Source organism: Microchirus variegatus (genome assembly GCF_963457635.1).
Source record: "Microchirus variegatus genome assembly, chromosome: 7".
NCBI classification, from domain to species: Eukaryota; Metazoa; Chordata; class Actinopteri; order Pleuronectiformes; family Soleidae; genus Microchirus; species Microchirus variegatus.
In genome coordinates, this window is record NC_139808.1 from 3,028,940 (window position 1) to 3,043,240 (window position 14,301).

General features: G+C 41.9%; 1 protein-coding gene across 1 annotated transcript in view; it reads right to left on the reverse strand.

The window, feature by feature from the left end:
• Positions 1–14,301, reverse strand: part of kaznb (kazrin, periplakin interacting protein b) — a gene marked incomplete at its 5' end in the record, with an annotated part of 81,871 nt that overhangs the window by 16,985 nt on the left and 50,585 nt on the right. The window lies entirely within an intron of this gene.

The window sequence follows — 14,301 nt, forward strand, 5'->3', positions numbered from 1 at the left end:
CAGCGCAGGGGCGGGGCGGGGATGTCAAACTGCCGACAGGTTTTTTTTTTGTGTGCGCTTCTTTTGTGTTTTTAGTCCCGCAGAGAGAGTTGTGTTGAGCTGATACGCTTCATCGGTTTTGTGTGAACAGATTTCGCAGTGGTTTCAATGTAACACACGTTTGTTTATACTGTATTTAAAAGTTACGCACTACTTTTTTTAGCAGTTCACTCTTTGAAATAAAAGTTCCAAAAGCGTCCTTCTACAAGGGCTGAGGTTCTACCTGGAACCATTAAAAAAAGGGTTCTTGGTAACACTAATGATTCCAGTAAGAACCATTTTGATCCAGAGAACACTTTAAAACCCTTATCCTGAATAAAGGGTTTTTAATGGGTTCTTGGTGGAACCCTGCAAAAGGGTTCCAGGTGGAACCTTTATAAAAAGGTCCTACCTGGTGCCAAAAAGGGTTCTCCTATGAGGACAAGCCGAAGAACCGTATATGGTTCTACTGAGCACTTTTAAATCTAAGAGTGTAATGTACACATCACAAAGATTATTTATATAGATACTGAAATATAGATGTCCTCATAGGAGAACCCCTTTTGGTTCCAGGTAGAACCTTTTATAACGTTTCCACCTGGAACCCTTAGTGTTACCAAGAACCCTTTTAAATCCCTTCATCCAGGAGAGGAGGTTTTAAAGGGTTCTCTGGATTGAAATGGTTAATTACTTGAACATTAGTACCCTCAGAAGCAAACAGTTCCAGGTAGAACCTCAGCCCTTGTAGAAGAACCCCTTTGGAACCCTTATTTCTAAGAATGTATCCAACTTTTGCCTCATTATTATACGAATTAAGATATATTTTTTAAAATAGATTTCAGTTTAAATCCATTTCATCGTAGGCTATTCCAAGGTTACATGCACGACCGCACAATCTGGGCACCAGACGTCAAACAGAATCACTCATGCATAATAATATTAGCTCTGCAATCAGTTACGAGCACACTTTTCGTAATAATTGTGTAACTTACACGATGTGTCTGGTACACTGTGCTGTCTGTAGAGCAGCGTATCTCCACTGAGCTCTGGACTCCTCTAATTACAGTATAAAGATAAGTCGACATTGTTCCCGGCGGACGACAGCACAGTCTGCGTCAACCCTCCATGACGCGCATCTTGCGAGTAACACAGTGGCGTTGACATGCGGTCAAAAAAGAAAGTGTTGTCGTGGTGTTTTTTTCCTCCATTAAAGTCTCACGTGACTTAAAGGGACACTGTGTAGTATTTATGGGTTTATATAACCCAAAATCCACTTTTTTATACATATTATGTGCTCCTGCATTGTCTAGTCGCTGTATAATAGTTTTTGCTCATTTTCGTAGTGTTTCAAAAAGTCATGTAAAATAACATGGTCGCGGGCCGCGGTTGCATAGCCACTGTTAGCAGAGAGACGCCATGTTTCTACCGGAGCCTGTAAGGACAAACGCGAGTCAAGCGTCTCTTTACTTGTAGCTGAAGTCCCGCCTCCAGTCTCTCCGCTTCGTCTGCTACGGCCGCGGTAGCTCCGCCCTCTCCCTCGCCTCACGAACCTCATCTGCTGACACGGAGAAAGACGACGAGGACGACATTTGACCAGCTGAGGACACCGTAGTGCTCAGGGAAGGGAGGGGGTGAGCAGAGCAGCAGGTCTTTGTTGTAAATTTCAGCCTCTCCTCTAGATGGCACTATAAACTACTTACTTCACCTTTAAGCTGCGAGGGAGATAATATGCGTGTTATTGTATGGACAATAGGCGTCACTTTTAAGATTCAGCCCGTCTTGTATCTAGATCTCGTCGTGCACTAATCGCGCATGCTTAGAAGACAACGCCAGAGCTTATGCTAGCTAAGACAGCTAGCTAGACAGTTGCAGCAACGCTAACAACAGGTGTTTGTCGCACAACAAAAAGGCTTTTTTTGGGGGGGAAAGCTATTTCCAAGAAAAAGGCTAATGCAGTATTTGTTGTTTTTTGGCATCCAAAAAAGTTAGCGCGTTAACCGAAAAAGTACCGAGTGTTAGCGATGCTGCGCAGTTGCTCGTGAATCTGTGTTGCTTTTGGAGGGAAGTCTGAAGAAAGTGGACTGTTCTAACTCTAGTTTCTCCAGGATTTCCAACCTACACCTTTAAAGCTGTTCTCAGTGATGTTGTCCTTTGTTGTTTCCCCGCCCTCTATCTACATCATGAAGGATGTTTAAGGACCTGGTTGATTACACACATCTATTCAAATGAAATACAGAGTTTAAACAGCTTCCAAAAAAGGGTTGTTCCTTAAAATAATTTCACTATTTCAGGGGAACATCGTTGTTCAAAACATTGGTATCAAGACGCTAAAGGAGTTAGTAAATGGAAGAAGTTGGTTATATATTCGAGTTTTGAACTTAAAAAGTCACGCCGCTGACCAAACACTCTGTGATCACTGATAGCTGACGAGAGAAGAGAGAGCTGTTCATCAGATATTTGAGCGGATTAACATATTTTAATTAAGTATTTCACGGGGCAGCGGCTTTAAACGTCGTCTCAACAATGGATGGATTGTCGTAAAAAAACCAACAAAAAAAAAAAAACCTTGTACACAGAAGATTGATCTTAATGACTTGATTATCCTCGCGATTTAAGCCCAATTTATACTCCTGCGTAAAGTGCTCTGCATAGGCTACGCAGAGTCCTCTGCGTCGACGCAGAACCTGTCGTAGAGCTTTTGCGTCGTCTCCGGCTGCACGGAATATTTTTTAAGTGTCCGTCACTCCGTCAAGGGACAACGGAGACGGCAAGAGCTGCGATTGGTCCTCAGGACAGGCCGAGCTAAGCTGCTCTGTGCCGGCTCACAGTGAGCACCGAGCGTCCACAGAGGTCGGAGCTGAACACCGCCGACTTCGTTGCTGCCGAACTATAAATACGTCATATCTTAACACACACAGCACATGTTTAGACTCTAAATGGCCAATTTCTCGCCTCAAATTATCTTAAAACTGCGTTCCGGGACACAGAAAAGTGACAAACGGCCACTGTTTCAACAACAACAGTCTTTCTCCCTCGGACGCCATTGCTCACTGTAGCCAAAAGCACAACAACCTTGCGCAGCGACCCCTACTGATCGGGCGGGAAATTGCAGCGGATATCCGTCACCACGACGCAGAAGTATAAAGGCTCGAGTGGTCTACGTGGTGACGCAGACGGATAACGCATTACGCAGTCGGAGAAGTATAATGTGGCCTTTTAGCCACCGTGGGGGGGGGGGGGCTTGTTTTAAAAAAGACGCATCACATCTGCAAGCATTTGGATTGGGGTGTAACAGTCTGAGGAAACAACAACAACTTTTGTACAACTGTTCCAAATTCTAGAAAAGAAAAAAAAGAGTTGATTTTCGAACAAAACAACAAAAATCTGTTTGGGTTTCCCCCGTTAAAGGAGAGTCTGGTGAGCTGTTTATAATCCAGAACTACAGGACACCCCCAAACACTCTTTAAGGGTTCACAAATCAACACAGTCACGCCGTCAGAGGCCTTTTTGCCGCATCTCGAATCAGGTGGAGGTCACGTGGGCATGCGGAGCGCTTTTGAAATCATTGGCAGGACTATGTTTAGCATCTTTATTGTTAATCTGTGCTAAAGTCACAGTGGGAGCCATGTGCGATAAAGGAATCGGAGGTTGTAAAGAGTAGCGTGGGCTGCAAAGATTTAAAAAAAAATCATCTGACGTTCTTCCACTCTCGGCGACAAGCCTCGTGCTGCGATAGGCTTTAAAAAAAACGCTGCTCTAGTTCTGATGTCTTCACACTGTGTGAATGTGTGTGTGTGACTCCAAACGTGGTACTTTCTGCTTGGCGGCGAAAAAAAAGCCTCAAACATGTAAGGGGTCAGGTCCATTTCACACTCCGGGTATTACTCCCTGCCTTTCCACAATACATACTGACTTAAATAATGCATGTCGCTGCCTCTCACAGCCACCTGAGCAGAGTAATCACCACTCGGGGCGCTGGTGATTCATCACGGTCAGCGAGACAAAGCAACGCTCGGCTGGTTCAGCACATCTGATGTTCCTGTATATGTACACACACTAATGTTCAAAAGTTTTGGGGTCACTTAGAAATGTCCTTATTTTTGAAGGAAAAGCACTTTTTCGCCCCAATAAATATAACATAAAATGAGTCATAAATACACTCTATACATTGTTAATGTGGTAAACGACTATTCTAGCTGCAAACGTTGTGGCTTTTAATGGAATATGTACATAGGTGTACACTGTTAGGAATAAGGGTTCCAAAAGTGTTCTTCTACAAGGGCTGAGGTTCTACCTGGAACCGTTTGCTTCTGAGAGTTCTTGGTCACACTAATGGTTCCAGTCAGAACCATTTTGATCCAGAGAACTCTTTAAAACCCCTTTCCTGAATAAAGGGTTCCTTTATAAAAAAAGGGTTCGGGACAAGCCGAAGAATCTTATATGGTTCTACTTAGCACTTTTATTTCTAAGAGTGTATAGAGGCCCATTTCCAGTGTTCTAATGGTACATTGTGTTTGCTAATGGCGTTAGAAGACTATTGGATGATTAGAAAACCCTTGAAAACCCTCGTGCAATGATGTTAGCACAGCTGACAACAGTTCTGCTGGTTCTTTGACGATAGGGCAAAATTATTATTTTGAATAAATATCGTTATTTCTAATCTTGTCAATGTCTTGACTATATTTTCTATTCAACTCTTTTGGTGAATAAAAGTGTGACTTTTAATGGAAAACACAAACAAATTGTATAGGTGACCCCAAACCTTTGAACGGTACACTCTTAGAAATAAAAGTGCTAAGTAGAACCATAAAAGGTTCTTCGGCTTGTCCTCATAGGAGAACTCTTTTTGGCTCCAGGTAGAACCTTTTTATAAAGGTTCCATCTTGGTCACACTAATGATTCCAGTCGGAACCATTTTGCACTTTTATTTCTAAGAGTGTATAGAGGCCCATTTCCAGTGTTCTAATGGTACTTTGTTTTTGCTAATGGCGTTAAGACGGCTATTGGATGATTAGAACCTTTTTATAAAGGTTCCATCTGGAACCCTTTTGGAGAGTTCCACCAAGAACCCTTTTAAAACCCTTTATTTTTGAAAAGGGTTTTAAAGGGTTCTCTGGATCAAAATTAGTGTTACCAAGAACCCATGAAAAAACAATATTCAGGAAAGGGTTTTTCAGAAGCAAATGGTTCCTGATAGAACCCTTGTAGAAGGACCCTTTAGGAACCCTTATTTCTAAGAGTGTAGTGTATGTGCATCATTTCATTCTTGGCGCGTGAGTATTTGCGGGTTGTTGTTGTGAACAGCTTCCGTTAATTAATTTCCTGTGGGTTTTACCTTACAAGTGAGGTCAGCGCGAGGAGGCCGAGAACAGAGCGATGTGATCGATTCACACGTTGATAATGTGCAGATCGGGCAGAACGCCAAGCGCTGGAGCCACCGGGAAAAGGCAGCGAGAACTCGGACGAGGGCAATTTTAGAGTCTGCTGTCGAGGAGCTGTCACTCGACACCACGACCATTCGCTGTCCGTGGCTTTAGTTTTACACGATTAGGCAAATGAACCTGGTAGACACAGATGCTGCGAGTGGGAAACACAGAGGCCTTTGATTTATGTCCACAAAGCGACAATAATAAGGACGACGAGCACCGACCATCGACGACGATCACACACACGCATACGAGGATCCTCGTGTCGCTCGAGCGCTCCTGACTGGAATAGTGGATCAGTTTCAGTGTCCCACGATTCTGCAGCCGGATGGTGTGAGGCTGACATTTTTATATTTACTACGTAGTTTAAAAGGAATAGTTTGACATTTTGGGGGAAGAGGTGACGTTTGATAATGCTCTCACATTTTATGGGAAATACATTAAAGGCTGGATATAAAATAGCTGGAGAGGAAACGTAACATTTGACTCTCTTCAAATGTTTTTGTGGCGTATTTATTCTGTTTTTTTTTGGACAAACTTCCCTTGTTTTCAGTCCTGGTATCAATAATTGCACATTAACCATTCGGATTATTACGCGTATTTTTGCATATAATATTTGTTAAAGGTGCCATATGTAAGAATGTGGCCAAAAACGGTTACTACACTCTAATTCAAAATACCGAGGTCTTTTAGGTTTCGTTTTCTGACATAACTGGCAACCCGTGGGTTGCTCGGCAGCTGAGGCTCTACTGACTGCAATGATTGGTAGACGGCGGTAGGTGGCGCCACATGCCCAAAACATGATTTCAAAACATAAACATGATTTGCAGTCTGCAAAATATTTTTTTTTAATGCAAATATTTTGTCTGCACTGTTGTTGTTGGTGAGTTCAGTTTGTTATATGAACATTATTCCTGAGTCTCTGTGACACATTAGGAGGATTTTACGGCCAGTTGCTTTAAATTTATTACATAATGCACCTTTAATATGCTATTTAAATATGCTATTTAAATATGCTATTCTTATGATTTGTTTCCAAACGTGTCCAGAGGCGTTGTGCACACACCAAAACCTGCCTTGTCTTAGTTATGCAAGGCTATAAATCTATTTGGGCATATTCTGGAGGCTCGGTGGCTATTGTGTCATCAGAAGTGCTGTTTCGCTTTTTCATTTTTCCATATGACATGTGTCTGAAACAGCGAGATGCAGAATGTACAGATGTCCCTAAACATGACAGAATAATACCACTCGTATGCATCTGTTGGTGAAGCTGCTGCTGAAGCTTATACTGTGTATGTAAGAGACTTTAAAAAGTCCCACTGAGGAGTTTAAATCATTTAAAATACAGCAATTATTCTTAAGGGAATAAGAGCGGGTGGAGATAATGCTCTTTGTTGAGTTGCTGTGTGCAATTCACACAAAATAACGAATATAAAAGTTTTAAAAAAGACTTTCTAGAGGCTACAGTAAGATCACACGTATCTCAATCCATTCACAAAAATTCAGAATATCTCTCTCTTCAAACATTCTATGAAAGAAGAATCCAAAAAACAGAGCCTCTGTTTACGCTCTTCAAAGCTCAGTTGACTTCACTGCGTCATCAGCTATTCAGACACAAAGATCCCTCGTGGAGATTTCACTGTTCCCTCATGTGAGCGTCCACACGTCTGCTGTTCTACTCAAATCTATGACCGCCCGTAACACTGTACGCTTTATTACAGAATATCGCTCCATTAATGTGTAATACTCGTCGGAGATTAACAGATTAACCACGTCATCCACGTATAGAAATTAAATATCTAGGTCAGCATTTAGTTCTTAGTCTGCTGATTTCAAATAAATCTGCAAGTGCTTTATGAGAATGAGTTAATGGTCAAAACAAATTGTCTATAATATAGTTACAGTGAAATTTAATTGATTATCTATCAGGACAAAATCAAATAATTTGGGATATTGATATTGTTAGTCTAAATAATAATTATTAGTCCCAGCATACAATGGGTTTTTTAATCAATTACAATGTTTTATTTAAAAAGTAACTATATTTTGAGTCTATAGAGTACTCTATATACTCTATATATTGTGTATTCCATTCTTATGGTGATTCAAAACATACATTATTATTATTATTGTTATTATTATTATTATTATTATTATTAATAATAATAATAATAATAATAATAATAATAATAATAATAATAGTGGAAGTCAACAGGATATTATCACTATTATAAACAGCAATAATATAAAACATGTAAATGTTGACTGTAGTGGCCAAAGTACACTTAAAGGGGAAATAAGTAGTTTATAGTGCCATCTAGAGGAGAGGCTGAAATTAAACAGTGGCTATGCAACCGCGGTCCGCGGTCATGGTATTTAACATGACTTTTTGAAACACTACGAAAATGAAACAAAAACTATTATACAGCGACGAGACAATGCAGGAGCACATAATATGTATAAAAAAGTGGATTTTGGGTTATATTAACCCATAAATACTACATATTGTACCTTTAATTCCGATGCCACTGAAAAGTCTTCATCTATAGTAAGGTTCTAGCGGGGCTTGACTCGTAGGCACTGTTTTAATTCGTCAATCACGAGGGCGAGAGAAAGTCATGTGAAGATTTGCACATTTGTTTCCACTTGCCGTTCATCCGAGTTATATTCCTGACCTGTTGACATGTATCCAAGACTGTCGAGGATCACCAATGCACAGAAATATTCCTTTGACGTTCCGAGTTGTGAACGATGGCCAATAGGTTCCAACAGTAGACGACGTAATCCAACGGTCAAAAAACCTTATTACACCTAACTTAGTAAGCAAAAACGGACACATGAAGCCCTAGCCTGCTAGATATTCTCGGGACATATATTAATGTCTCTTTATATCACAGCCATCAAAGACATCAAAGTGCCCATGGTGCCCCTTTAACCAAAGGACAAAGTTAAGCTACAAGGCTACACATATTTAACAAAAGGCTTAAGGCCAACGGTTGACAATGTCAACTTGACATTAACCGTTTACAAATGACAATGTAACAAATAATCCTGTACCAACCACCTAAACCGACCCCATACTAAACCCCACATTGGCTCCTACAGTTGACCATCTAATCAAGGATCGCCTAATTCTACCCCTGAATACAGTTACATCTATATATTAATATCCTATGTAATACAATCAAATAAATGCAGTGAAGTGACCTGGAAAGGATTTTTGCAATAAAGTTCTATCGCAGTGCAAAAACAGCATAATATCATTTAAAGCATGGGTGTCAAACTCTGGCCCGCGGGCCAAATTTGGCCATGCCATGTAATTTAATTTGGCCCTTGAGGCAATATCAAATTAACATTAGAGCTGCCCCGCCGGTATTATACATCGGCACCGCCGCTGTAACACCGCATTCACCGCTAATACTACAAATCCCATAATGCTCTGCTGTTGTTTTGTATTCATTGTTATTTTATTTTCAAATTTATTAGCTTGTGGAAAGAGTTAATGTTGATATTTACCTCAGAAGGCTGCAAATAGAAAAGAGGCATTACATTTTTTCTTTTAATTTTATTTAATATGCCATTGATGTTTTTTCGTTTGTTTTTTGAAAAGTTGATTTTGTACAATTAAGTTATATAAGCGTTGCTTGTTCCATATTCAGTGTTAAAGCAAATCAGTGTAGCAAACTGAGCAATAATTAACATTGGATTCATGCACTTTCTCTTGCTACTTCAAATTACTTGAATGTTTGATTCATTCATTATTGTTATTTTATTTTCAAATTTATTATTAGCCTGTGGAAAAAGTTTATTTTGATATTTACCTCAGAAGGCTGCAAATAGAAAAGAGGCATTAAACTTTTATCCATCCATTATCTACCGCTTATCCTGTATTTAGGGTGCATTCAATTTTTATTTAAATTTTATTTGATATGCCATTGATATTTTTTAATTATTATTATTATTATTATTTGAAACTCGATTTTGCATGTCACTATAAAGTTATATAAGCCTTGCTTGTTCAATATTCAATGCAAAACTTGTTTGGGTCCCTATTAAAAGGTTAATTTGTTCAACCTTGGCCCGCGGCTTTGTTCAGTTTTAAATTTTGGCCCACTCTGTATTTGAGATTGACACCCCTGATTTAAAGTAAAAGTACCTTCAAGTCATACCGAAGTACAGCTGTGTGGAGGTATAAATGCACGTAAAGCACGTATATATACTCTCTGTGTGTACCACACATTGTTTTCCATGACAAGACGGTGGAGCAGTTTCAGGTTGTGGTTGTGATTCTCAAATTCTACTTTGACAAACAACACGGGTAATCATCTCACACACACACACACGACACACACAAGCACTTACGTATGTCAACTTGAACCCACTCACACTCCGCTGACCGTGACTCACACACACACAAACAACCTCTCTCTCCCTCTGCTCGTCTCCCTCTCTCTCTGTCTCTGTCTCTGTCTCTCACTCACCAGCTTTGGTCCCGTCCTCCTTCTCAGACCTCATGGCCTCCTTGGCACGGGCTCCACTCGGCTCCACTGTCAACTGTGTTCCAGGTTCTCATAGCAGGTGAAAAAAAAAAAAAAAAGAATCGCGGGCGGGCAGACACACACACACTCACACACAAACACACACACGCTCGCATATATATGTACAGATGTACAGGCCAGCAGTGGCACATACCATTCAAACCAAACACACAGTTGCACACACAAGGCTCAGTCACAACCAGCCGCTCCCAGCCCAGGCTCCACCCAGACAGGTTACTAGGAAGTTGGCTCCCAAGAGCCATTCAGCTCCATTTCCTGCTCTTTTTTAGCCTCCTCACACACCCCCCCCCCCCCCCCCCCCCTCCTTCTCTCTTGCTTTCCATATACCTGTTTCGTGACACGCCCAGAGACAGCGAGGACAACTTTCACCCCCCGCACAGCTCACTCACTACCTGCTGCTTTTTCATCTTTGTTTTCCTTCCCTGTAGAGTAGAGCGAGAGGGAGAGGGAGAGGGAGAGGGAGAGGGGGGGAGGGGAGCACAAGCTGCGTCTCAGGTAAACGACTCAGGTGAGACGGCAGCGGTGGAGCTCTCACTCCACCTGATGGACGAGAGCGAGCAGACGACGGCGCTGACAAAACACACAGTTTGTTGCTCACACTCAGTTGCCTTTGAAGTTCACTCGTTTCCTGAACATGATCACATGTTTTTTAGCCAGAAAAGACAGGAATATAAATTATGGGGTAACACTTTAGATCAGGGAACCCATTTTCACCATTAACTAGGTGCTTGCTAACATATATAAGTCGCATACTAGCCCTTTATTAGTGATCATTAAGCAGGTAGGCAAGGCAAGTATTATTTGTATACACTATATTTGTATATAAAAGTGCTAAGTAGAACCATATAAGGTTCTTCAGCTTGTCCTCATCGGAGAACCCTCTTTGGCTCCAGGCCAAGAACCCTCTTAAAACCCTTTATTCAGGAAAGGGGTTTCAAAGGGTTCTCTGGATCAAAATCGTTCTTACTGGAACCATTAGTGTTACGGAGAACCCTTGTTTCAGAAACAAATGGTTCCAGGTAGAACCTCAGCCCTTGTAGAAGGAACCCTTATTTCTAAGAGTGTAGGTAGGTAGGTAGAATGACCTAATAAATAGACCTCTTTGAAGAATGAAGACCTTTACTTGAAAGAGGCTTAGAAAGGAGACACTGGCTCGACCTAGAACCCTTTCGGAGGGTTCCACCAAGAACCCTTTAACATCCTTTATTCGGGAATTGGGTTTTAAAGGGTTCTCTGGATCAAAATGGTTCTTACTGGAACCATTAGTGTTACCAAGAACCCTTGGAAAAACCCTTTCTTTCGTTTTTCAGAAGCAAAATGGTTCCAGGTAGAACCTCAGCCCTTGCAGAAGAACCCTTATTTCTAAGAGTGTAGCTCCATTCTTATGCATAGCGCTTTACAGGCAAGGAAATAAATCGGAAATTAAAAACAAAATCAATTTTAAAAAATCTATAATAGAAAATAAAACTATTTAAAATCAAGCAGCAATGAACAAAACATTGGAATGTAATTTAAAATCATTATTTTAAAATGATTAAAATGATTAAAAAGGAAAGTTATTAAAGGAAAGTGGTTAAAATTGGCATCATCAGAACGCTGCAGTAAACTATAATGTTTTCAACCCTGATTTAAACAATTTAATTTTACGATGTATTGACACCTTATTGTACATAACCTTATTCTACCTCTATTATGACATGATTTTTCCCTACATAAGGTGTTGATTTGTGCTTAATATTTACTAATAAAGGGCTAGTTTGCTACTTATATGCATGTTTTTTGCAGCTTTTTTCCCGCCTGGTCCCTGACACAACAGCATGTGTCACACTGAGATGGAGAGACTTGTTTGTGCTCAAACAAAGTTACAGAGTAAATACAGTTAAGGCTGATCCAGTTTACCGCTCAGGGCTCTTCAGGTCTGAAACCCCCGAGGGAGGGAGGGAGGGAGGACAAGCAGGTGGTTTGAAGGTAAAAGAAAGAAAAAAAAAAAGAAGATAAAACCTAATTAATTCAGCCTGCAGAGCATTGGCTGGAAAAAAACCCAAGTATCACAGCAAGCATACTAAAGCCCAAGTGTGAGCGTCGAATGAGAGATTTAAGATAAAAATCTCTCTGTTTTTTTTTTCGCATTTAAAGACGTGACAGCGTTTCCTGCTCGTCAAAGGCCAACGTCCAGCGCTTTAGCAGCGTTCAAAGATCGGTCGTCCTCTATCCCGATACTTGTCACGCGACGCAATGGCTCTGTCAATCACACGCCGACAGCTCAAGGACTGCACCGACAGGGCCTCGCTCTACGTTTGATTGCACCTGAAATAAACGATAACGCTCCTGTGGCGTCTCGTTAGACGACGTGTTGACATTTTTTGCACATCCACTCTGAAATTAGATCCTGTTCTGAATATTTTATTTAAAAAAAAAACAAAAAAAAAACCAAGGTTTCGCCAACTTCTTCATAATTCCAATGCCGCGCTGAAGCTACTTATTCACCACGTGAAGTCTTAAAGGTCACATAGAGTGGTCCTGTTGCACATATATGTGAGTTATGGAGGTCTACTTACATATATTAAGTTGTTTTTATGGTCAAAATCCTCCTAGTTGATGTAAACGAGCCGATTGAAATCTGTCCTTTTCGAAGCGCTTGTCAGTCGCGCTATTTCAGCCATAAATCTCGCCCGAGAAGACAGAGTGCGTTGTGATTGGCCAGCCAGCGTAGAGCCTTCCCACCTGTGTTGTGATTGGCCAGGTATCTGGAAGTGACGTAATCTATCACGTCAGCTCTCAGAAGCGCAGCGCCCCCCTCTGGAGCGGTGGATGCACTGCTGCTCATGATCAAAACATTGTTTTAACAGTGTTTAAAAATAGCTTCTTCACGACTCCCCGCCGCAGTCCCTTTATGACTTTAAACCGGAGTCAGACCCAGAGTCAGAAGACACTGTTGCTCGTGAAACACCTCCACAACGGACGTTATTCTTCTTCTGCGGTTCAATGTACGCAACCGGATGTGCCCGGACTAGTGCCCGGAGCAGGACGATCGGTTGTTCAGGAGAACCGCTGCTTACGTAACTATTACGGGATTTTCAGTGATCTCGTTGAGCCCCGAGATTACAATAAAACACAACGTTCTCAGCAGTGGCTGAACTGTTTGTTTCGAACCGTCAGGGCTTCGTAAACAAGGTAATGACGCAGATACACACCAACAAAACAGCGATAATAGGAACTTCCGGTCTAGTTCCGCTTTAAAGTCTGAAACGATTCACTCCTCAGGGTCCTTATTCTTTTTCCGTCTTAACTCACTGGATTGCCGTGTCATTCGTTTGCTCACACAGACTCGTCTGCTGCTGCATTTCTCTCTCTCTCTCTCTCCTCTCTTGGCTGCACATGGTATGACCCGTCAGTCTGCATTATCAGTGCTGGGGGAGCGTTGATAGAGAGCCGGGGACAGAGCAGCATTAAAATGTTAGCCGGCCTTGAGAGAGACGAGGCGAGGGCGAGGAGGGAGAGTGAAAGCTGCAACGGTTACCAGGGGCACGGGTGGAGAAAAAAGAAAGACGAATGATTGACTGAGGTCACCACTGTCACCGGCCATTGTTGTTGGAAATAACAGCAGACCAGTCTAATCGTCTCTGAACGTGCTCTTGCCAGCTTTTAGAGGTGAGACTGGATGAAAAGACCCGCCGTTACAATGGTGCCGCAGCCCGTCTGGATCGGTATTTACGGCAGCGAACAACAATAGCCGTCGTTAGGGTTTGAGAAAAAGAAACAGAGTCAAGGCTTGTAATGCTCGTGTGGTCTATAGACGTTACGATCGATATCTTTTGTGACGTGTAAAATTACAGGCCCGGCCCAGTTCGATCGCCATACGTGACAGGTTGAGTAAATCTGGGATCCTGAGCCACAAAGTACACACTTTTTAGCATTAGTTAAAGGTGAAGTAAGTAGTTTATAGTGCCATCTAGAGGAGAGGCTGAAATTTACAACAAAGAACTGCTGCTCTGCTCACCCCCTCCCTTCCCTGAGCGCTACGGTATCCTCAGCTGGTCAAATGTCGTCCTCGTCGTCTTTCTCCGTGTCAGCAGATGAGGTTCGTGAGGCGAGGGAGAGGGCGGAGCTACCGCGGCCGTAGCAGACGAAGCGGAGAGAGAGGAGGCGGGACTTCTGCTACAAGTAAAGAGACGCTTGATTTGTTCTCTCGCGTTTGTCCTTACAGGCTCCGGTAGAAACATGGCGTCTCTCTGCTAACAGTGGCTATGCAACCGCGGCCCGCGACCATGTTATTTTACATGACTTTTTGAAACACT